This window comes from Gossypium arboreum, chromosome 1 (genome assembly GCF_025698485.1).
Source record: "Gossypium arboreum isolate Shixiya-1 chromosome 1, ASM2569848v2, whole genome shotgun sequence".
Classification (NCBI taxonomy): domain Eukaryota; kingdom Viridiplantae; phylum Streptophyta; class Magnoliopsida; order Malvales; family Malvaceae; genus Gossypium; species Gossypium arboreum.
Window position 1 is genome coordinate 117,446,993 of NC_069070.1, and position 24,132 is coordinate 117,471,124.

The window sequence follows — 24,132 nt, forward strand, 5'->3', positions numbered from 1 at the left end:
TTTTAACAATATATGTATATATAAAGAAAGAAAAAAAACAACACAAAAAAAAGAAAGAAAAAAGATTCGAAAGAAGAGGAAAAAAAGAAAAAATGCAACCTTTTTATTGATGTTTCTTTTGTGTTCAAAATTTGAAGGGATTTTTGTGTTTGTCTCCTCTTTTTTTTTCAATATTTTCAAAATCCCCCCCTTACATGATTTTGAATGGCTTTTTATAGCCATCTTTTACATGATTTTCTATTATTTCTTTTTCTATTTTGTAGGTGGTGGTGGTAGACAATGAATATCAAAAATGGGAGGAAAAATGGGGCAAGTGGGAAAGTGGTTAGGTGGCTAGGGTTTCTTGGTTTTTTTTGGGGGGTTAGGTTTTTTCTTTTTTTGGGGGGGTTAGGTTTTTTCTTTTTTTTTTTTGGATAGGTTTTTTTTTTGGGGGGAGGGCTTAATGGGCTTTTGAATTGGGTTTAATATTTGGGTTTTGTAATGGGTTTAGGTAGATGTAAATGGGTCATGGGTTAAGGGTTTTAGTGGGTTTAGAGGTTTGGTTGGGTTTTGATATAATCGGGCCCGGGCAATTTGGGCTTCTACAGCTGCCCCTCTTTGCTCATTGTTGTGCAACGATAATAGAGCAAAGACTTTCAAGGAAGACCAAACTTGCCCGGTCTTGCTAGGTCTTGACTTGCTTTGGAACTCTTCTTGTTTAATTAGTCCTTTTCAGTCCACCGCATCTTGCGACGGTTCAATCCCGCAAATTCGGAGATATGCCTTGTAGCTTCAATCTGCTTCCAATGTAACTTCAAGGATATGAGATTTGTGGCTTCGATCCGCTTCACCGTAACCGGAAAGATAAGATCTACAACTTCAATATGCTCTTCTATCGCTTCAGTGAGATAAGGTTTTGGCCTTCTCTTCTGCGACTCCAGAAAGGTAAGATCTGATGCCCTCGATCAACTCCACTGCAACTTTAAGGAGACAAAATCTGACGTCTTCAATCAGCTTCAATCTTTATTCTCTACTCGGCATGTGATCCTGAGCTCAACTCATTTTTCGCAATATGAATTGACTTTCTAAAAACAGACATTAAAAGCAGAATCGAAAATAGCTCAAATAGCGTGAGCCAAGGCTCAACTCACCTCTCATAATATGAGTTGATTTTTGAAACTTAACTTGAAAAGCGATTTTGAAAATACCTCGATATGTAATCGGAGGTTCAACTCACCTCTCGCAATATGAGTTGATTTTTGAAAAACAGGAATTAAAAGACTCAACTCAACTCTCGTAGAAATTAAAAAGCTCAACTCACATCTCGCAATATGAGTTGAATTTTTTTGAAAAAAAAACAAGAATTGAAAATAGCTCAGTACGTGAGCCAATGCTCAACTCACTTCTCGCAATATGAGTTGATTTTTGAAAACAAAATTTGAAAAACAGATTTTGAAAATACCTCGACATGTGACCCGAGGCTCAACTCACATCTCGCAATGTGAGTTGATTTTTTTGAAAAATATAAATTGAAAAAATACCTCAGTGTGTGATCTGAAGCTCAACTCACCTCTCGCAATATGAGTTGATTTTTTTGAAAGACAGAAATTGAAAATAGCTCAGCGCGTGAGCCAAGGCTTAACTCACCTCTCGCAATATAAGTTGATTTTTTTTTGAAAGGCAGAAATTGAAAAATAGAAATTGAAAATAACTCGGCGTGTGACTTGAGGCTCAACTCGCCTCTCTGTCTGAGTTGATTTTTTTGACAACAGAAATTGAAATTACCTCAGCGTGTCTTGAGGCTCAACTCACCTCTCGCAATATGAGTTGATTTTTTTGAAAAACAGAAATTGAAAATACCTCAGCATGTCTTGAGGCTCAACTCATTTCTCACAATATGAGTTGATTTTTTTTGAAAACGAAATTGAAAATACCTCAAGATGTCTTGAGGCTCAACTAATTTCTCGCAATATGAGTTGAATTTTGAAAGCAAATTGAAATTATCTCAACGTGTCTTGAGGCTCAACTCATTTTGAGCAGAAATTGAAATTACCTCAACGTGTCTTGAGGCTCAACTCATTTCTCGCAATATGAGTTGAATTTTGAAAAGAAATTGAAATTACCTCAACGTGTCTTGAGGCTCAACTCATTTCTGCAATATGAGTTAAATTTTTTTTGAAAGACAGAAATTGAAAATACCTCAGCATGTGAACCGAGGCTCAACTCACCTCTCGCAATATGAGCTGATTTTGAAAAAGTAGAAATTAAAAGGTTCAACCCACCTCTCGCAATATGAGTTGATTCTTGAACAACATAAATTGAAAACAGAAATTGAAAATACCTCAGCGTGACCTGAGGCTCAACTCACCTCTCGCAATATGAGCTGATTTTGAAAAAGTAGAAATTAAAAGGTTCAACCCACTTCTCGCAATATGAGTTGATTCTTAAACAATGTAAATTGAAAACAGAAATTGAAAATACCTTAGCGTGACCTGAGGCTCAACTCACCTCTTGCAATATGAGCTGATTTTGAAAAAGTAGAAAATAAAAGGTTCAACCCACCTCTCGTAATATGAGTTGATTCTTGAACAACATAAATTGAAAACAGAAATTGAAAATACCTCAGCGTGACCTGAGGCTCAACTCACCTCTCGCAATATGAGCTGATTTTGAAAAAGTAGAAATTAAAAGGTTCAACCCACCTCTCGCAATATGAGTTGATTCTTGAACAACGTAAATTGAAAACGAAATTGAAAATACCTCAGGCGTGACTGAGGCTCAACTCACCTCTCGCAATATGAATTGAAATTAAAACACAAAATTGAAAATACCTCAACGTGCCCGAGGCTCAACTCACCTCTAGCAATATGAGTTGATTAAAACAAAAATAAAAGGCTTAACTCACCTCTACTTAATATGAGTCAATTTAAAACTAAAAATACCTCAGCGTGCCCCGAGGCTCAACTCACTTCTCGCAATATGAGTTGATTTTGAAAACAACAATTAAAAATACCTCAACGTGTCTTGAGGCTCAACTCATCTCTCGCAATATGAGTTGAATTTCCTTGAAAAGCATGAATTAAAAACATCAAAATACCAAAACCTGTCCTTTGGTAGAATTCGGGTGTCTTTTCCTTTGATTCAGTGCGACTCTCATTCAAGATTTCTTTCTCTGTTGGAGTACCTGTATATGTCATGTATGATGTTATCATGATATGCACATGTTTGTCTTAAATGCTTTTATGCCTACATGATTATGCAGTGCTCCTTAAGCATGTTTGTCGTATGTCCATTTAGCCACGGTTGTTGAGGATCTGTGTTCATTGCTTTGATTCTCGACTTTCTCTTCAGGCATTATACCTGTCTTCAAGCTTCACGAGTAATCGACGTTTCTCAGATATCACTCTTCTGCCCCCAATTGAACTTTGTTCTTACTTTGAGACTCTTGTGCTTATCAAATTTTCATCCAGGTAATGCTTAACATTTCTTTTGTTTAGAGTATGTCATTTCACCATTTATCATGTAAATAAACACATAATTAGATGCATGAAAAAGGTCAGATAGGGACAAAAATGATATTTCATATTCATCTATTTCAAATGTGGCAAACAAAGCAAGTTAACCAATGAGAGTAAAAAATGTTAAAAAGAAAGAAAGGATCGTATTCAACGGATACAAATGCTCTAGATATTTAACACATGAACTCTTCCTCGTTCCTCAATCAAAAATCTTTTCGAGCGGGCTTCTTGCGTAGAAGATTTCGAGCTTTCAGAAATGCTTCAAATACTGTAGCCTCACTGCACCTATCGTTCGACCGCCAGGTTTGTTTCATTAGGACGCCCTCTCGGGTTTTCATCCTAATCTTTTTGTACTAATCAAGACGCCCTTTTCGAGTTTTCGCCTTGATCCCTTTTTTTTCTTTTCTTTTTTTAAGATGCCCTTTTCGGGTTTTCATCTTAAGCATAATATTTCTTCACAGCATCTGAGTTCACTGGATTCGACAACTCTTTCCCATCCATCTCGGTAAGGATCAAAGCTCCTCCTGAGAATGCCTTCTTTACGACATATGGTCCTTCCCAATTTGGTGCCCATTTTCCTCGCAGGTCTTTTTGTATTAGAAGGATTTTCCTCAGCACGAGTTCTCCTTCATGGAATTCTCTTAGTCGTACCTTCTTGTCATGGGCTGTGATCATTCTTTTCTGGTACATTTGTCCATGACAAATTACCCTGAGACGCTTTTCTTCAATGAGGTTCAGCTGATCATATCGAGCTTGTACCCATTCTGCTTCTTCTAACTTTGATTCCATTAAGACTCGCAGAGAGGGGATCTCAACCTCAATAGGTAGCACAGCTTCCATTCCATAAACCAGAGAGAAAGGAGTTGCTCCTGTAGATGTTCGCACAGATGTGCGATATGCATACAAAGCAAATAGTAGTTTCTCGTGCCAATCTTTATATGTCTCAGTCATTTTCCCAATGATCTTCTTAATATTTTTGTTGGCTGCTTCTACAGCCCCGTTCATCTTTGGGCGATAGGGCGAGGAGTTATGATGCTTTATTTGGAATTGCTCTTACACTTCGTCCATCATCTTATTGTTCAGATTCATGGCATTATCTGAAATGATTCTTTCAGGCAAACTATATCGGCAAATGATTTCCTTTTTCAAAAACTTGCACACTGCAGTCTTCGTCACATTGGCAAACGAAGCGGCTTCTATCCATTTTGTGAAGTAATCAATGACCACAAAAATGAATTGATGTCCATTAGAAGCTTTCGGGAAAATAGGCCCTATGACATCCATGCCCCACATAGAAAAAGGCCACGGAGAAGTCATGACGTGAAGGGGCGAAGGGGCTACATGAATTTTATCACCGTAGATTTGACATTTGTGGCATTTTCTAGCAAAACTAATGCAGTCGCTTTCCATCGTCAACTAGTAGTAACCGAGTCTCATAGTCTTTCTGGCCATAGTGAAACCATTGGCATGCGTCCTTCAAATTCTCTAATGGACGTCTTCAAGTATTTTTCTAGTCTCAACAGCATCTACGCATCTTAAGAGCACCTGATCTTTTCCCTTTTATGCAGATGTCCCCATCAAGAACAAATCCATTGCCATTCTTCTGATTATTCTTTTGTCGTTCTCGTTTGCTTGTTCAGGATACTTTTGATTCTTGATATATTCTAAGATATCATGGAACCATGGTCGTCCGTCTGCCTCTTTCTCAATGCTACAACAGTGTGCAGGGACCTCGTATATGCTCATTTTGAGGGCATTATTTACCTTCTTTACTTGCTTTGAACATTGAAGCCAAGGTGGCGGGGCATCGACCAATTGGTTTTCTTCTCGCGGAAGTAATGAAAAGTTATTTCTTTGAATTCTTTGATCAATTCACTACTAAATCAACATGTACTTAATCAATTTTGGGTCCCTCACTTCCCACTCTCCACGGTTTGGTAAACCACTAGAAATTTGAGTCCCCGTACACCTCTAAGATTTTGATATTTCGTTCAATAGTTGCACGAAGTCCCATGATACAGGCTTCATATTCTGCTATGTTATTGGTACAGAAGAAATTCAGTCTTGCAGTGAATGGATAATAATTCCCGTCTGGTGATACTAGGATTGCTCCAATTCCATGCCCTAAAGAATTTGACGCACCATCAAAGCACATCTTCCATGACTTCTCTTTTGATGACTCAGATTCCATTTCTGTGATGCACATTAAGTCTTCGTCTGGGAAATCAAATTTCAAGGGCTCATATTCCTCCGTCGTTCGAGTCGCTAAGAAATCAGCTATTGCGCTCCCTTTTATCAACTTCTGACTTACATAGGCAATGTCATATTCTGATAGGAGGATCTGCCATCGTGCCATTCTTCCTGAGAGTGCCTGTGATTCCATCATGTATTTTATTGGGTCTAGCTTTGAAATTAGCCATGTCGTATGATACAACATATATTGTCTGAGTCTCCAAGCTACCCAAACCAGAGCGCAACAGTATTTTTCAATGGACGAATACTTTGCCTCATATTCAGTAAACTTTTGCTGAGGTAGTAGATCGTATTTTCTTTCTTTCCTGACTCGTCGTTTTGCCCCAGTACGCAACCCATTGAATTCTCGAACACAGTCAAATACAATATCAATGGTCTTCCGATATTAGGCGGTACTAGCTTTGGAGGATTAGACAAATCTTGTTTTATCTTGTCAAAAGCCACTTGGCACTCCTCGTTCCATTCTCCGGGATTATGTTTTCGAAGGAGTCGAAAGATTGGGTCGCATTGGTTGGTAAGTTGAACGATAAATCGGGCGATGTAGTTTAATCTCCCTAAAATTCCTCTGACTTCTTTTTGCGTGCGCGGGGGTGGTAACTCTTGAATGGCTTTTATTTTATCTAGATCAACTTCAAAGCCTCTCTCGCTGACAATGAAGCCAAGCAATTTTCCTAAGGTAGCCCCAAACGTACATTTGGACGGATTGAGCTTTAGCTGGAACTTTCTCAGTCAGTCGAACAACTTCTTCAGGTTCGCTACATGCTCTTCTTCCCCTCGGAACTTAGCAATCATATCATCGACGTAGACCTCTATTTCTTTATGCCTCATGTCATGGAATAACGTCACCATAGCCCTCTGATATGTTGCCCCAGCATTCTTTAACCCAAATGGTATCACCTTGTAGCAGAATGTTCCCCACATTGTTACGAAAGTAGTTTTTTCCATATCCTCAAGGGCCATCTTGATCTGATTATACCCCGAGAATCCTTCCATGAAAGAAAACAATGAATGTTTTTTGTGTTATCCACCAACGTATCAATGTGTGGTAAGGAAAATTATCTTTAGGACTTGCTCGATTCAGTCACGATAATCCACGCACATTCGGACTTTGCCGTCTTTCTTTGTACCGGGACTATGTTAGCCACCCATTCGGATATTTGGAGGCTTGTAGGAAACCAGACATCAAATTGCTTCTTGACTTCCTCTTTTATCTTCAACAACATCTTAGGCCTCATCCGTCTTAGCTTTTGTTGAATGGGCTTGCATTCTGGCTTTAATGGGAGCTTATGGACCGCTACATCTTCATCCAATCCTGGCATGTCCTGATATGACCATGCGAATACATCTTTGTACTCACGGAGCAAAGCTATCAAATTATGCCTGGTGCCCCTTGAAATAGAAGTCCCAATCTTCACTTGTTGCTTCCTTTCTTCAGTTCCCAGATTTATTGTTTCAACAGATTCTTGATGAGGCAAAATCTGTTTATTCTCTTGTTTCACCATTCTTAGCAAGTCAGGGGATGAAACATAGTCTTCAGCATTTTTTTCGACTTCAAATTCTCCTAAACAAACAACCTTCTCAAAATCGATTTCAGGACTCGTAACGGGTTTGTTCATGTTGTTGATATCCGAGCACCTGAAAGTTGAATGGAAAAGGAAACTATAGAGGGGCATCCAAGTATTGGAACCAACAAACGAAATGTTATGGCATGGTATGAGGTAAATGTATAGATAGGCTATGAAATGAGGAGATGATTATGAAATTAGTGATAATCTGAAAGATCGTGATAAAATGCATCTTCATTGATATTCATTTAAATGATAAAGAGTGAATGCAAGCTCTTACAAAAGAATTCTATTATATTTAAGGACACAATAGAATGTTAATGTTTGAGCATTACTCTGAAGACTTATAAACTACAAGAAGGTCCTCGGCGGTCAATTGTTCAACATAAAACCCGGAGGACAATGGCGTATCGTTGAAACATCTTTAATAGCCTCACTTCCTTTGTCAATAACATTTATCTCGACATTACAAGACCCTTTCAATTAATAACAGCGTGCTTTGTATATTATCCTGTCCGGGGTATATCATTCCCACAGATGTAAATGTTTTTGACAAAGGAGGGTATGTTATGGGCTCCCATTCTACTTCTCGGCCCAAAGTTCTCGCAATCCTTCTCTCCTGATCTTTTTCCCACTGTTTTCTTCTTTGACGCATGTCCGGATGGAACCCCAAACCGTATCGGGCCTTGTGGTGCACTGGATTTAGAGCCCTGACTATTCCTTGCAAATATCTCCTTAAACCTTTTCTCGCTCGAGCTCCCTTCCTCTGATCGGTTTGACACCCATTCGGTATTTCTTGACAATTTTGGCGCGAAATTCTTTCCCTCGAAGAACGAATGTGGCATTGACAAATTCAAGAGATCGGAAGGAACATTCCATAGCGTCTTTACTCACTTCAATATATGGTGCGTCGGCAGAAATAGATGCTACAATGTCTTCTTCTCCCTCGACAGTGACCAAACAGCCATCCATGATAAATTTCACCTTTTGATGGAGTGATGATGGGACTGCTCCAGCAGAATGGATCCAAGGTCTTCCCAAGAGAAAATTGTATGATGGTATAATGTCCATGACTTGAAACTCAACATCGTATATGTAGGGACCCACTTCTAGAGGGATCTCGATTTTTTCCCATAACTTCTCGTCTTGTTCCATCGAATGCCCTTCTGTAGAATGGCAGGGCTTTAGATAGGACAAATCCATCGGCATCCTGGAAAGTGTGGCTAAAGGCATGACATTGAGTACCGATCCATTGTCGATGAGCACGTTCGGTATTATATAGCCCTTACAACGGGTTGTGATATGCAATGCTTTCACTGAGCCTCTACCATTGGGCGGTATTTCATCATCACTAAAAGAAATGAAATTATCCGCATTCAAGTTGTTCATCCATCTATCCAGTTTTTCAACGGATACATTTTTTGCCACATAAGCTTGATTTAATACTTTCAGCAGAGCGTTCCGGTGTGGTTCTGAATTCAACAGCAGAGATAATACCGAGATTCGCGCTGGCTGCTTACTCAATTGTTCTACCACATTGTACTCACTTTGCTTGATAAATTTTAAGAATTCCTGTGCTTCCTCCTCGTCCACAGGATTTTTAGCTTCTTGTTCAGCGCGATTTCATGCTCATCATCGGTCACGCATCGGTGCTTTTCCTTTCTGTTTTAAGTCACTGTTCTTCTTTATCTCATTCGAATAACATCTTCCACTACGAGTGAAATGACTTACTTCCCCGACGCTTCCAGTCATGGCTTTGGGTTTTTCATCTTCAGGTGTGACAATATGAACGTCATATTTCCATGGTACTGCTTTATTGTTCTTGTAAGGGAAAGGAGACGGTACTTCGATTATCATTTTTGGTTTCACCGGCTCTTTCGTCGCATCGTAATAGATTACTAACAGGTTGATCAGCGCTATAAGGGGGACCTGATGACTGGTTATCAGAGGCGCATACTTCTCTTTCATTAGTCTTTTCCCTTTTGTTAAGAACCTTAATCTCCTTATTATCCATCCGGTCTTGAAGCAACCTTTTAAATTCCTCACACGACTGAATGTCGTGTCCCACAATTTATGGAAATTGCAAAAACTTTGACCTTCTTCTCCGAGAATTCTATCGGGGTGACAAAGTAATCCTTTCTTAACCAGTACCTCCCAGATTTTCTGCAGAGGCGTCCTTATTTCTGAAACACATCTTCTGACTTTCCATTCGTCCACTTTCCCCACTATGATCACATCCCTTTCGGTATGGTTAGGGAATGGGTTCTCAGTTGCATTACTGGCACTATCGAATCATAGGATACCTTCATCAATGAGTCCTTGAACTCTTCTCTTAAAGGCTAGGCAGTTTTTCATGGAATGTCCCTGGTTTCCCGTATGGTATGCACAACTAGCGAATTGTATGTTTTAACCTCAGCGAACGAGTATGGAATATGCAATGAATGAATGAATGCATAAATGAATGCATGAATGTCAAATGACTGTTAGTTATGAAAGAAATACAAGAAATTGGTGTTAATTTCAAGATAGCCCCTATTTAGGCATTTCCTTAATCAAAGGAGTCTATTACACAACGTTTCGGTCACTCGTATAATTGACTCCTCCATTAGAAACCCGTTTTTGGCAACCAATCTCTAATCAACACCTTCCTAACAAGATGCCTTCGATGCATGATGAAAAATAGAAATACAGACAAACGACCTTGGTTAGCGCAACACATATAAGCAGAGAAAAAGCGTGGAAAATCTAACAAATTAAGCTACTTGGTCCAGTGGACTCGATTCCTTGCTTAGAAAGCACAAATGTAAAAGAAATAGAAGGTAAGATGTGCTTTTCCGTGTACTTATTTGGTGACTACTAAGCGAGCGGAGGTTCGGCATGGCTCTAGTTGGGTGGCTCGTATGGTTCACTATATGCGCTTTTGGTTCTAGATGGGTACTCGAATCGTTTGCACTGTCATCTACTAAGATTAGTACAGAGCCTCGGTCATGGTCTATCACAGGCTCACGAGTTCAATTCGAGGGATTACATTTACTTATGCCTATGCGGAGGACAAGTTAACTCACGAAAGCATAAGTCATATGTAACCGAAAGTATTCACTAGCTTGCGGAGGGATGAGTTAACTCACGAAGGCGTAGCGTTTACTTTCACTTAAGCAGACGGAGCCGGGTAGAGAGCTCATGTTATGCAACAAAATGCACGTGCACGGTGTGTAGGAGAAACTTGCAAACCTTTACGTTTTATTTAAAAACTAAACCAAACTAAAATCACAAAAATTTAAAGCTGAAAAACAACCGGATAAAACAAGTTAGAATATATACAACACGATGCAAATGCATGATTTTTTTGAAAACAAAAATTTGAAGATCACGACTAAATGTTAATTTGAACAAGGAACTTTGAAAATTTTGACAACGCGAGTTTAATTCGACTCGACTCTCAAAAAGGGTCCCCGATGGAGTCGCCAATGTATGTGACGTAAAAAAATTTAGTTTCGCTTGGTCGCTAATTGTGGCGATTTATTAAACATTTGAAAACCAACTTTCGATTTTATTAAAAAGGGAGTCGCCACCGATCTTTTTCTAGGTGTGACCGGACACATAATAAACCATCCTTTTTTAGAAAAAGAAAACTTATTATTGTACAAAAATGAGGGCGAATTTAGGTCTCGTCAAAAGTCCAGAGAAAATTTGGGGTTCGGAGTCGATTCTGTGAGGAAGGTATTAGCACCTCACGACGCCCAAAATTGGTATCTCATAAACATGTGTTGACTTGATTTTCAAAAATACGAGTTCAATATAATATTTAATCGTGATCCGATTGAAAAATGAGAATTTTAGTTTTCGATTTTTTAGAAAGGGTGTCCGTTTTTTAACACAAGCCACCTAATTTCACCCAACATAGCGATGAAATCGATAGCTTAATATTAAATCGGTACATTGCCTTATTTTTGAAATTAATTAAAACATGAGAAAAATATTCCTAAAGTGAGAAATTAAAAATAGATAAAGGACGAAAAAAAAATGATATCATTAATGAAAAATATTAACATGGAATACTAGAATATTAGAATAACAATAATAATGATATTTACAAAATAAAAACAAATCATGTACTAATAATAAAATAGGAAAAATGATATATTTGGTAATAATAATATAAAATAATAATATGTACATAAAAATACATATATATATATATATGCATATAATAAAAGTATGTAATAATAATAATAATAATAATAATAATATCTACAATAAAAGAAAATATTAAGAAACGTACATAAAAAATATATACATAAAAATATACAACAATAATATAAAATAATGATATGTACAAATATATATATATGTATATATATACATATGTACATAAAATATACATTAATATAATAATAGTTATAATAATACTAGCAATAGTAATAATTTGTAATAATAATATATACACAATATGGTATTTAAAATATATATATATATATATATATAATAGTATTTAAGAATATATACATAAGAAATATATAACTAATGGCATTAAAAATATATACATAATATATATAAAATACCTAAAAAAGGGGAAAGAAGAGAGAAGGAGGGGAAAGGAAATCCGGCCAAGGGGGGCGGTCATCGGTCGATCGTCGTCGTCGCTGTCAAATGCCACCACCCACGGTGGCGAAAAAGGTAATTTTTAACAATATATGTATATATAAAGAAAGAAAAAAACACAAAAAAAAAGAAAGAAAAAGATTCAAAGAAGAGGAAAAAAGAAAAATGCAACCTTTTTATTGATGTTTCTTTTGTGTTCAAAATTTGAAGGAATTTTTGTGTTTGTCTCCTCTTTTTTTTTCAATCTTTTCAAAATCCCCCCCTTACATGATTTTGAATGGCTTTTTATAGCCATCTTTTACATGATTTTCTATTATTTCTTTTTCTATTTTGTAGGTGGTGGTGGTAGACAATGAATATCAAAAATGGGAGGAAAAATGGGGCAAGTGGGAAAGTGGTTAGGTGGCTAGGGTTTCTTGGTTTTTTTTGGGGGGTTAGGTTTTTCCTTTTTTTTTTTGGGTTAGGTTTTTTCTTTTTTTTTTTTGGTTAGGTTTTTTTTTGGGGGGAGGGCTTAATGGGTTTTTGAATTGGGTTTAATATTTGGGTTTTGTAATGGGTTTGGGTAGATGTAAATGGGTCATGGGTTAAGGGTTTTAGTGGGTTTAGAGGTTTGGTTGGGTTTTGATATAATCGGGCCTGGGCAATTTGGGCTTCTACAATAAAAATATCAATAAATTATTTTTATTTGGAATTGATAATTTTATATATAATTTCTTAAAATGAACAATAAATACTTACATTTTCTAGCTAGCAAAATTATTTTAAAAAATACAAAATTGAAACATAATATCATTATCAATTTTCTAGTTGAGCTAAAAAAAGACTTTAATCCCTTATAACACTTTAATCCATCAATACTTAATTATACATAGATTCCTATATATAGAATCCGAGAGATGATTATCAATTTCTTCAAGGCTTCCCATCTTAAATGGGACTCCATATTGAGGTAAGAAGACTTTGAGCCATGTCACTATTGTGTCTAACCAGCAAAAAAAAATTTACAAATTACTAGTCAAATTTCAAACCCAAAGACCTTCTGCATATTAACCACAACTTCTTTTCCCTAATACAACAAGTTGTTTCTTTCTTTTCTTTTCTTTTTTTCCTTTAAATTCAGCTTCTCCCTTTAGTAATCAATATAGCATTGAAAAAAATAGTTGAAATTGTTTTATGAACATAAATGTTTTATATTGAAAAAAACATTTGTATTTTGAAAATATTTTTGTGTTTACTAACACAGTAGTAGAAAGAGTACCTGATGTATCTGAAGTTCGAATGATTAGTCTTAACCATTTTAGTAGACCCAGATTATTAGTTTATGATATTTTATTTTAAATTTAAATTTTCTCCAATATCTCTAATATATTTGAAATAATATAAATTGAAGAGAAGTACTTCAATATTTTAGAAACTATAAGTTAGAAAAATCGGTATATGGATTATTAATTAATAGAATTTTATTAATTTAATAGCTACAAATATTTGAATTATAATAATTTCTTTTCCTTATAAATTTGAAATTTTAGAAATGAATGAAAGATTTGTATATATTTGCATAAAACATATAAAATATGTGATAGGCATAACATAAATATAATGTGCATCAACAGTTATGCATTGAGATCCTATTTCAATTTTATTTTCAATTATGCAAAAGTGTGTCCTTAAATCTTTTGGTAATGGAAACAACTTACATAGATATGGAGTTTCTTGCGAGTTTCTATAATCAGATCTTTTACTATACAGTGTTAGTAGGTAGAGTCATGAAAATTTTTACTAAGATGTGATGGAAGGTGATCCAATTATATTATCAAGAGTTAATGATAAAGTTAAAGACATTTTTACTACAAATTTATTAGAATATGATAAAAGGAATCTTTGAATAAATTCTTATGTGACCTTACGATAATCCACTTGTTCGGTCAATAGGTGCTTCTTATTGGTGTGTCTCTCCTTGGATCCTTGGTTTCATATAATAGATCTAATATACATAGATATGTGTGTGTTTGATCCCTTAAAGCTTTATATTATTTATTTAATTATATATTAAAAAAGTTATAATTAAGAAACAAAGAAAGATACATTCAAACTTTGCTAAATGCTAGATACATACATACATACAACTTTATAACTACACAATTCTTTTTGTATATTACAAAAATTATTTTTCAATTCTACCAAGCAATAAATGAAAAGAAAATTATATTTCATTCAAATTTTTCATATTTCCTACCAAGCACATCTATAGAAAGAAAAATAATATTTTTCATCTTTCTATTTTTCCACCCTTCAAATTTTCATATTTATAATTTTCTTTCCACACTAAAATTATTTTTCATTTTTAATTATTTTGAAAAATATTATTTTTCACCTGAGTATCATTAATTTTAGTATTAAAAAAGTTATAGAACATTTATATCGCACAAAAAGAAAGTTATAGTAATTTCATACTAAATATAATCTATATCTATAATTATATTTAAATCTTTGATTGTGTTGGTGTCATGAGTTAAGTGAAGATTAATTCTATTAAAAATTATTAAAATATCTTTCTATATGCAAAATAAATTATATTTTATAAGGATGCATTTATATTTTTATATAAAATTAATAAAACTTAAAAATGATAAATGACATAATTACTTCTAAAGATTTAATTTTACCATTTTAACTAAATATTCATCATTCATCACCAATAATGCAACATAAAATTAGCTTTTGATGTAGTCTTTTATTTATGCCAGCAGCCATTAGGTGTTGTATTTGCGTTTTTACCTATTCCATTGATTTCATTTGTGAGTGTGGTACAATCAAATTGAGATGTGCAATATGAGAACACTACTTAATTGGAAAAAAAGAAATTTATTAACCAACTAGCTACTAAATAATTGTGATAGTCTCTTTTCATGTCTCGGTCCACCCTTAATAAATTGTTAGTTTTGATATTCCAAGCTTTTAATATAATAATATTTAAGACATATTTTATATGAATTATATGTCCTACATCATTTAGTGAAAATATGATTGAAAATTTTATCAAACATTTTCAATGACTTGCAAAATACTCAAAAATACGTTTTAAATGTGTTCTAATTTATATAAGTATTTTTGGGTTAATACCAAAGTGTTATAAGGTGTTTAAAATGTTTTGAAAGGACTTTGATATGCAAGTCTCGAGACATACAACAATATGTCTTGAGACATGAAAACTTCGAAACACAAATCTGCTTTGGGAATTGCTTGTCTTGAAATATTGTGTAGTCTGTCTAGAGATAATTGATAGATTGTTGGAGACATATTGTTCATGTCTCTAGACATGGCTTACCAACGACTATATAACGGCTATAAAAGTTAGGAGAAAATGTTATATCTAAGCCTTAAGAAAAAGATAGTGTTTTAAATGTTATACCTTCTCCTTAAAAAGTATTAATTCTTATAGTGAATGGGAAATCCTTGATTGGGGTATACTAAAATAATGGAGGTAGGCAATTAAAGGTCAACTACTTAAATTAAATTGCCCAAACTTTCCCTTTCTTTTCTTATCATTTAGAAAGTTTTGCATTCTGCAAAAAAGATGACTAAGTTATTCAAAATTGTAGAAATGAATGAAAGACTTGTATATTAAAATTTTAAAAACATAAAGGTAAGGAATTGAGTCATCGCTATGAGAATTTTGATTATCATTATTTTTATTTTGTTACTGTTTGCAAAAAAAATCACGAAAAACATGTTTTTCTGTTACTTTTCTAGAAAACGTCATGGAAAACATTATTATTTGTGACATTTTCTAAAAAGGTACAGTAAAAAAAGTCTTGAAAGAATGCATTTTTAATGTCGCTTATGTAGGTCAGTGACGTTTTGAAACGTCATGAAATGCCAAACTTTTGTGATGCTTATGAAGACCTTTTCGTGATGTTTGCGTGACCTTACCAAATTGGGATTTTTAAAATAAAAATTTATATCTTTTTGTAACGTTTTGTGGGACATTTTTTGTGATGTTTTTAACATTATCTATCCGTGACGTTCTAAAACCTCACAAAATTAATTTTTTTTTTATGTATTCTAACATTTTCTTGTGACATTTTGGAACCTCTGATTTTAAAAGTCAAACCGATCATACTACCGATTCAATCACTTCAACCGTTGGTCCACTTTTAATTAAAAATACATATATATATATATATATATATATTAGACAAGTTTTCAAAATTTTTAAGATTTTTTTATATTTTTAGATTTTTTATAATTTTGAAAATTAACCTAAGTTGAATCACTCAACTTAGGTTAATTTTTCAAGCATTTTATGATTTTTAAAAAATTGCATAATTATAATTTAAAAAATATTTTTATAGTTTAAAAAATAAATAATTTTAAATTTTTTATTTTCTAGAATTTTTAATGTATATTTTCAGAATTATCGTTAAAAAGTTATAGAAAGACCAAATAGAATATTTTAACTATAATTTAGAGCCAATTTAGAAATTAACCCTTAAGTTAACTTGGCACGTCACTTTTCCAATAAAGATGTAATGACTATTAATGGACAAATGACCAAAACGTTATAACTCGATATTGTTAGTGATCAAAATGTAACTTTTCATGATTCAATGATGAAAAAAAAATTAACCAAAATCGAGTGGCTATTTTATAATTTTCCCAAAGAAAGACTTTAAATTGCACAAGTCGTGGAAATTTAGTGACCATACCGGACCCATCTTAATTATCCTTGAAGAAGAAAAGTGATAGCTTTGTTGTCCAATTGCTTAAAAAATTATCCCAACAATGAAGTTTCTCTCAAATTAAGACTATTATAAGGTTTACATTATAAGGTCATAAGCAATAGTTGTTCTTTTCCCTAATACAACAAGTTGTTCTTTCTTTTCTTTTCTTTTCTTTTATCTTTAAATTCAACTTCTCCCTTTATACATTGGTCATCGATTTAGCATTAAAAAAAAAGCTCAAATCGTTTTATGGACATGCATGTTTTTGAAAATATTTATGTATTTAATAACATAGTAGTAGAAAGAGTATCCCGGTGTATATGAAATTGAAAAGATTAATCTTAACTATTTTAATAGTGCTAGATTATTGGTTAATGATATTTTGTTTTAAATTTAATTACTTTCCGATTGTCGAGACCATTTTTAAATCGAGTTTTTTGAAAATGGGAATCGACTTTAAAAAACGAAAACAGAAGTCGCCACCAATCTTTTTAGGTGTGATTGGATCACCTTTAAAACATTTTGTTTTAAAATCATTAGTTTTGGTCTATGAAATAAAAAGAACGGGTTCGAGTCGATTCACGTCGAGGAAGGATTAGCACCTCGTAACGCCCAAAAATTGGTACCTAATTAATTATCAAATGTCTTTAAGGTCGGAAATTTAAAAATTTTAAGATGCAATCCTCTTTTAAAAATTTTGATTTTGAAAATTAGGGTTCACTTATATCAAATGAATCAAAATATTACGTCCAATGAGTTAGGAAGCTATATTTTTAAGACATTCGAAGCTAAGCTACCTCTTTTAGAAAATCCCTACCTTACAATGACAAGACGCCATATCCAGTAAGTTAGGACACAACGCTTTGAAGCTTCAAGATAGTAAAACCTTAAAAATGTAGAAGGGTGCTTGACTATTCGAACTCAACGAGGAAAGTTGCAACCCAGTAAGTTAGGGCACTACCTTTCTCGAAACTTCCAAATACCAAGCATTGCCTTTTTTATTTGAAAACTTTGGAATCTCATTTTTATTGATGTATGAAGAATCATATTACATTAATATATGAGATAACATGTTATAATAACAGGTAAATAAAAGCACAATAGCATAAGTATCATACATTAACTAACATATACATATAAGAAACATGGCAAATTCTAAATAAGTAAAATATACATAAAACACGATATATATTTAAGAAGAATAGGTAAAAACACATAAACATGTAATTCAACATATATTTAAACATATTAATAATAAAATGATGCATGATATACAATTTGACACATAAAAAATACAATAAAAATAATAATATGTCAAGCACTCAACATTTAATAAAATTATGAGATCAACATCTAATATATTGACATAATATAAAAAGGTTATATATACTAAAATATAAAATAAAATGAGTAATTATTGATAAAAACCTAAAATATAAATTAAAAATGTTTAAAATAAGTTATATAATAATATAATATGAATAGAATATAAGGAAATATAACATATAATAAAAATAAAAATATAATAAGTATTTTGTATATAAAAATATGGTAAAATAGTTAGTATATAAAAAACAAAATAGATAACATATAGAAATATAATTATATAATGTATAATAGAATTTAAAAACATATATAATGTATATTATATTATAGGTAAAATATAAAACAATAAATAGGATATGAGTAATTTTCTTAAGAAATAAATGATATACATATATAAAATATATAAATAAAGAAAAGGTGTAATATACAAATGGAATATGAATAAGGATAATATATATTATTATTTATCAATAATTTTTTAAAATTATTTGCCATTTACAAATTTAGTAAATAATAATAAAATTTTATAAGAAATATATAAAGAAATATATAAAATAAAATATACAATATAATATAATTTATAGATAAAATATATGATAAAAATGGATAATAATAATAATATATAACTAATATTTATAAAAATATAAAGTATTTAAAGAAAATTAAAATATAAAAAGGATTAAAATTGAATTTAATTAGAAAATCTAAGGTTAATTTGCAAAATGATAAAAATCTTGGGCCTGGTTTGAAATGCGCGTTAAAATCAGAGGACTGACTGGGCAATTAGCCCTAATCCTAAAAAACGACGTCGTTTCCAGAATAAATTCTACTGGCCATTGGGATTAAATTGAATTAAATATAACAGATTGGAGCTAAATTAAAATAATAAAAAAATAAAATTATAAAGCTTAAAAATGCGGAAGGACCGATTGGGAAATTAGCCCATTTTCTAAAAACGCGCGGATCCTCCCCGGGTCTCGGGTCAACGCACGGATCCTAGCCTTGATACGACGTCGTTTGAAGCTAATTGGTTTTAAGCGAAACGGCACCGTTTCATCTTGGCTATATAAGTCAAATTTTAAGTTCTAAAATCATTTTAAGTTTGTTCTGAAAAAAAAAAAAAAAGAAACTCTCTGAAAGAGAGTTGGGGAGGGGCTCTTGGAGCGTCACCGGACCTCCTTCCAGGGGTTTGCACTCGCTCACGCACCCCCGTCATCTCCACCGCACACGGTGGTCGGAGATTTAAAATCCTCGCTTTTCAACGCCGATTAAAGGTATCGCTTTCCTTTTTATTATTCGCAGTATATACATATGTACATATATTTAAAAAAATTCACCTTTTTGTACCTCGATTGACTGTAGTACTCCTTTCTGTATATGTATGTAAAAATAAACTCTTTATTGAATCTGTATATGTATTCCCAAAAACGTCAGAATCCGTCCTTTTTACATTGTATTTTACATTTATTTATATTGTTTACAAATAAATTACAAAAAATTAGTCCCCGATTCTGATTGGCTTGATTGCTTGCTTCTTTCCTTTTCTTGCAGGTTAACAGCGCAATCTTTGGCGGTGAAGCATGATCTATGCGCCGATTGCGGTGTGACATGGGGACTGGAACCATGGCGCTGATGGAGGGTAGTTGAAACGAAAGAGGTTGAAGAGGCATGACCCTTAGGCTTATTGCGGCGCGAACCCTAGCTAGGGTTTCTCAGGTGCTGAAAGTAGGTTGGGCCAATTGGGCCTTGTACATTTTGGACCTGGGTGTAATGGGTACCGGGTTTTGGGTAGTTTAGCTGGGTTACGGGTTAATGGGTAATTTAGTTGGATTTTAGGCATTTGGGTTTTGTCAGGCTTTAAAGCCTATTTATTGTAAATGGAATTTATTAATGGACTTTTATTTATTTTATATTAATTAATTTAATTCTTGCAAGCCCGGGTAAATTTGGACTATTACAGCTGCCCATTTTTGCTCATTACTGTGTAACAGGAATAGAGCAAAGACTATAAAAGGACCAAATTTGCCCGGTCTTATCGGATCCTGACTTCAAGGTCCTCAATCTACTCTTTGCAAACTCAGAACTGTCGTGCTAATGTCTTCGATCTGTTCTCTGTCGAATATAGAGATGCCAAATCATCCTGGATCTGCTTTGATGAAAGTCAGATCTGTTATGTTTTCGATCTGCTCCCCGTCGAATACAGAGAGATAAGATCTGTCATCTTGGATCTACTCTCCGTCCATTATAGAGAGATAAGATCTGTCATCTTGGAACTACTCCCCGTCCATTACAGAGAGATAAGATCCGCCATCTTGGATCTGTCCCGATGAAGGTCAGAGCTGCTACGTTTTCGATCTGCTCCCCGTCGAATACAGAGAGATAAGATCTGTCATCTTAGATCTACTTTCCGTCCATTACAGAGAGATAAGATCTGTCATTTTTTATCTACTCACCGTCTATTACGGAGAGATAAGATCTGTCATCTTGGATCTGCCCCGATGAAGGTCAGATCTGCTATGTCTTCGATCTACTCCCTGTCGAATACAGAGAGATAAGATCTATCATCTTGGATCTACTCCCCGCCTATTACAGAGAGATAAGATCTGTCATCTTGGATCTGCCCTGATGAAGGTCAGATCTGCTATGTCTTCGATCTGCTCCCCATCGAATACAGAGAGATAAGATCTGTCATCTTGGATCTACTCCCCGCCCATTACAGAGAGATAAGATCTGTCATCTTTGATCTGCCTCGATGAAGGTCAGATCTGCTATGTCTTTGATCTGCTCCCCGTCGAATACAGAGAGATAAGATCTGTCATCTTGGATCTACTCCCCGCCCATTACAGAGAGATAAGATCTGTTATCTTTGATCTACTCCCCGTCCATTACGGAGAGATAAGATCTGTCATCTTGGATCTGCCCCGATGAAGGTCAAGTCTGCTATGTCTTCGATCTGCTCCCTGTCGAATACAGAGAGATAAGATCTGTCATCTTGGATCTACTCCCCGCTTATTACAGAGAGATAAGATCTGCCATCTTGGATCTGCCCCGATGAATGTCAGATCTGCTATGTCTTTGATCTGCTACCTAACAAGCGTCGTTTTGCCTATCAAAATAAAATAAACCTCTTCAAAAATAAAATAAATAAATAAAAAGGTAGAATAGTGGAAGAGGGTCGATCCACAGGGAGTTTAATGGAATTTTTGATTAAATTTCTTGTTCTCGACCTAGGAGCTGAAATAGGAAATAAAAAAAAAGTGATTTGAGAAGTAACAAGAAAATAAAATAAAAAAGTAAAAGTGCAAAGAAAGATGTATTAAAATAAAGGCAATAAAATAAAGAAGATGAAAGATTATGTTGAATAAACACGAGTATAAGAATCGCCTCGAGCTAGTTTCGTCGATTCCCACGATCATTGAAAATAGATTTTTGCTCTGGGATTCATGTCGGTTACAGTCTACGAGGCCCAACCCATCGTAACTTGCTTTTCTCTCATGTAACCGATCTTCCCAAGTCTATCTTCGAAAGTCGATTCTTAAGTAAATCAACCACGTCTATCGCCGTTAAAATACTTAGTTTTAAAACAGGAAAAGCCCAACTCGGAAGTTGTCTTATCAAGAATCATTTCCGATCTCGTCTTTCCTTAGCAGACCGCCGCTAAGAGTGTTCATAGGAAGTCGAAATGCCACAGGCCGATCCTTCCTCCCAACTGTAAAATTAAACGATTCCAGACCAACGGATCCTTTTTATTTGAAAACGTTTAAAAATTTTAGTAAGGCCGATTGCCAAACTATCTAGCGAGAAAGGCGAAAATGTATCCGAAGGATTTAAGCAATATTCAATTCTCACGTGAGGAATTGATTCGTACTAGCTCTTGGCTTGAGAAAATTAGCCAAGCATGATATTGATTATCATGCTTAACATGTTTTAGTAATGTAAAAACATAAAATAAAATAAAGTAAAGTAGAAATAAAACAAAAGAAGAAAATTTTATTAAAAATGAAAACAAAGTAGCAATAAGAACAAAAGACAAAAGATCCCCTTAGCCTTACCCAAAGGTGGGTATTTATAGGCTTCAAATGCCCAAATCAACAAGGAAAATTAATCAAAAAAAAAAGATAAGATAATATCTTTAAAATTTATGAAAATGAAATCCAAAATCCCTCAAATCACGTCAATAGATCAAGATAAGTTGTTTCCAGAATATTCCCCGTGTTGACTTCTGATTTGCCACGTCAGATCAGCGTCGTGCCCACGACTCCAGCCGTGACAGAATAAGCGTCGTGCCCATGACTCCAGCCGTGATGGAATAAAAAGAAAAAAAACTGCAGATTACGTCTTTTTGTTGCCATCTCCAGTATTGGGTTCACTACACAAGAAATAAATCAAATACAACCAATTAAGTAGTGAAAATTTCATAAGACAAAGGAATTAACAAGCAAAAAGTGTCAAATATAAGAGTACATCAAATTCCCCCTCACTTGTCTCATACTTGCCCTCAAGTATGCTTGAAATAAATTAATCAAAAGCTTAATCATCTTTCTCCTAGACCGTTGCAAGTCTTAAACAAAGTTATGAGAGTTCAAGTGCACAAAAAATGACTTGAATAAAACATGAATCAAAACGAATAGGTGCAAGCAAGAACAATCATTCAACCTTACCATTGTCTATCAATTATCAATCAAATTCTAACCTCAGATTAATTCTTACCAAGATGCACTCAAATCACTAAAAGTGTTTCGGGTGTAGAAATCAAATTCACTCAAAGTCAAAATTTGAATAAGGGTTTCCATAGGCTTGTGGCAAGATCAATTCTCCACTACTTTAAAGAAATGAGATGCAAAAATCATTAGGACTTTTAATAAAGGGTGTAATGAGGCTTAGGTAAAGGTAGGGAATAAGGCTAAAATGAGGCTAAAGAAAATCAAGACAAGAGTTTCCCAACAAGTAACTATATCATGTCCACAACCTTAGAAAACATAGGCAACAGGAATAAGCAAACTAAGCAAAGGTAGCTATAATGAACAAATCATCAAACTTTTTATTTTTTTTAACTTTTTTTTCTCTCTTTTCTTTTTTCTTTTTTTTTCTTTTTTTCGAATTATTTCTTCTTCTTTTTTTTTTCTTTTTTGTCTTTTTTTTTGTCCTTTTTTTTTTGTGGAACATGATCTCACAACCTTAAACTTATGCTCTTTGTCTTGTCAAGGGTGGAAGAGAGGAATAAATGAAAAGGCTCGGGTTTTAAATCTTGTGAAAACAAAGAAAACGGGATTAGGTTTCAACTTGGTTCATTAAGGGAAAAGAAAGGGTGAATCCTAATGCCTAAATCATATTAATGCATCAAATTCCAATGTAATCTCAAAATGCATACAAGCCACAAGTTCTAGATTCCAATGTCCAAATTGACACTCTCAGGCAAGAAAAAGAGCATAAAAATATAATCATACATGCTAAAGGCTCAAGTTCTCACAAAATGGGCTAATTAATTAAGCTAGGTGAGAAATTCAACTAACAACATCAAGACAAATTGTAAAGGTTGTCAAATTGGACTTACTCATATTATTCGATTATCAAACATGCTAGAATTCAAGTATCTTTATGAACTAAAATAATCATATCATGCTTAGCGACAAGCAACGACAAAGGAGTTGTTCTTCTAATCAATTCAAACAAACATATCATCAAACAAATATGACAAGCAATGCGAAATTAATGTCATCCTTTACCCTCCCCCTCACTTAATCGTATTGTCCCAATACGGAAAAAAAATGTAAAGTACATTTAAGAACAAAGAAAGGTAAAGGATACTCCTCGTGATTAATGACGACGGCGGCCACGGCTGAGGTAAAGGAAGGAGAGTTTTTCCACGATGTTCTCTTCTAGGGCCTGGAGGGATCTGAACAAACGACAAATAAAAATAAAAATAAATTAAAATTGATGAAAAGTAAACAAATGGGTTGCCTCCCATTTAGCGCTTTGTTTAACGTCGTTAAGCTCGACATTTTCTTGTCAGATTTTTGGCTCTTCCAACCCGATTTCTTCAATTAGTCCGATTGGTGTGCTCTCGAGGAAAGGTTTTAGCCATTGTCCATTAACTTTAAACCGTGCACCTGAGCTATCCTCAATTTCTATGGCTCCATAAGGAAAAACATTGATCACGGTAAA